This window comes from Penaeus vannamei, chromosome 40, assembly GCF_042767895.1.
Source record: "Penaeus vannamei isolate JL-2024 chromosome 40, ASM4276789v1, whole genome shotgun sequence".
NCBI classification, from domain to species: Eukaryota; Metazoa; Arthropoda; class Malacostraca; order Decapoda; family Penaeidae; genus Penaeus; species Penaeus vannamei.
The window spans coordinates 19,096,238-19,098,737 of record NC_091588.1 but is presented as its reverse complement, the minus strand read 5'-3'; positions in this window follow the sequence as shown (position 1 = coordinate 19,098,737).

Below are 2,500 nucleotides of genomic sequence, written 5' to 3'. Positions count from 1 at the left end.
CCTTCCTCATACCCTTACCCCAGTCCCTCTCCCTGCTCTTTCCCCTAACCCTTCCCTTACTTTTACCCTTATTGCCCCTACCCCTTGACTTTCCTTACCCATATCCCTTCCCTCACTCTTACCCCTACCGGAGCGAGAGAAAAGAGGTCGGGGGGACTAAGGGAGGGAGAGAGGGGAAGGAAGGAAGGGAGGGGAGAAAAGAGAAATGGGAGCGAGGAGAGCAGAACGAACGAAAGAAGGGAACAAGAGGAGAGAGTAAATGAGGGAGAGAGGGGAAGGATGGAAAGGAGGGAGAGAGGGGAAGGAAGGAAAGGAGGGAAAGAGAGGCAGGAAGGAAGGGAGGGGAACGAGGAGAGCAGAACGAAAGAAAGAAGGGAACAAGAGGAGAGAGTAAATGAGGGAGAGAGGGGAAGGAGGGAAGGGAGGAGGGAAGGGAGGGAGAGAGGGGAAGGAAGGAAGAGAGGGAGAGAGGGGAAGGAAGGAAGGGAGGGGAGAGAAGAGACAGGGGAGCGAGGAGAGCAGAACGAAGGAAAGAAGGGAATGAGAAGAGAGAGTAAATGAGGGAGAGAGGGGCAGGAAGGAAAGGAGCGAGAGAGGGGAAGGAAGGAAGGAAGGGGAGAGAAGAGAGAGGGGGGCGAGGAGAGCAGAACGAAAGAAAGAAGGGAACAAGAGGATAGTAAATGCGGGAGAGAGGGGAAGGAAGGAATGGAGTGAGGAAAGGCAGGAAGGGAGAGAGCGAGGGGAGGAGAGAGGGGATAGAATGAAGGAGACTGAAGTAGCGAGGGGAGAGAGGGAGGGAGGGAGAAGAGGGATAGGGAGGGAGGGAGGGAGGGAGGGAGGGAGAGAAGGGAAGGCGGCGCAGGAAGGTATGGTCCCTTTAAACCGTGCGGCAACCTCTCCCTTTAACAGTGAGCGAATGGGCGCTCCTCTCACTGTCACTCCCCCTCTCCCCCTCTCCCTCCTCCCTCCCCCTATCCTACCCCACTCCCCTCTCCTTCCCTCCCTCCCCCTATCCTACCCCCTCCCCCTACCCCTATCCTACCCCACTCCCCCTCTCCCTCCTCCCTCCCCCTATCCTACCCCCTCCCCCTACCCCTATCCTACCCCACTCCCTCTCCCTCCTCCCTCCCCCTGTCCTACTCCCCACTCCCCCTCTCCCTCCTCATTCCCCCTATCCTACTCCCTCCCCCTACCCCTATCCTACCCCACTCCCCCTCTCCCTCCTCCCTCCCCCTATCCTACCCCACTCCCTCTCCCCTCCTCCCTCCCCCTGTCCTACCCCACTCCCCTCTCCTCCTCCCTCCCCCTATCCTACCCAACTCCCCCCTCCCCCTCCCCCTTCCCCTCTCCTGCCCCACTTCCCCCCTTTGGAATCCGGGAGTCGGGGGGGGGGGAGGGGAGAGAAAGAGATTCTGGGTAGCCTTTTCTCCCTGTTTTTATTCTCATTCACATTAGTTTTTTTTAATTCATATTTCCTTTCTTTATCTATCTATCGCAGTTCCCTCGTTTATCTGTTCTGAATTATTTTGTTCTTCAAGATTTACTTTTTTAAAACTAATTTTAGATCTTAAAAAAATATATATGTAATAATAATAAAGTAATGAATAAAAATAAGCAAATCAAGAAAAAATGATAAGGCAAAGATAGATAAATAGAGAGAGAGAGAGAGAGAGAGAGAGAGAGAGAGAGAGAGAGAGAGAGAGAGAGAGAGAGAGAGAGAAAGAGAGAGAGAGAGAGAGAGAGAGACGGATGAAGAGCAGCTAATATAAAATCGTTGTAAATTTTTTATTTGCTATTTTTGGATGAGCTTTTACTCGGAAAAAAAAATAGGCAAGATTAGGCAAGAAGAAATTCTGAAAATCAAAACAAACAAAGAGAAGAAAAAACGTGATAAAACAAGCGAGGGAAATGATAATTATAACATGAAGAGAGAAAGAGAGAAAGAAATGAAAATAACATATAAATTAAAGGTTTAATCAACACGTTCTCAAACAATATCACAAAGCGGTAGGGGGAAAAGGACCTAAAGCCACGCCATCTTAAGGGCCATTTTCCGAAACAAATTCTTCCTCGGGCTACTTTCCCTCTCTTTTACAATCGCAGAAGAGAAAATGGCCCTTAAACACCTATATCTTAAGGATTAATTTCTCAAACCACAACCCACGCGTGCAAGTTTATAGTCTAGTATATCATATGACGTCAATGTTGTTGTTGCAATGAAGTTCTTGTTACAGTTCTTGTTATTATTGCCACCGAGATGTTTTTGCTATTGTTGTTGTTGTTGCCATTGTGATGTTGTTGTTCCATTGCTCTTGCATTGATGTCGTTGTTGTTATTTGCATTGCTGTTGATGGTCTTGCTGTTGTATAATTGTTGTTGTTGTCACTTGCCGCTGTTTTGTTTTGTGGTTTTGTGAAATCTCTTTCCTTTAAGTCTCTTGTCTTTGGAGAAGGAGGAGGAGGAGGAGGAAGAGGAGGGAGAAGAGGCAAAGGAGGAGGAA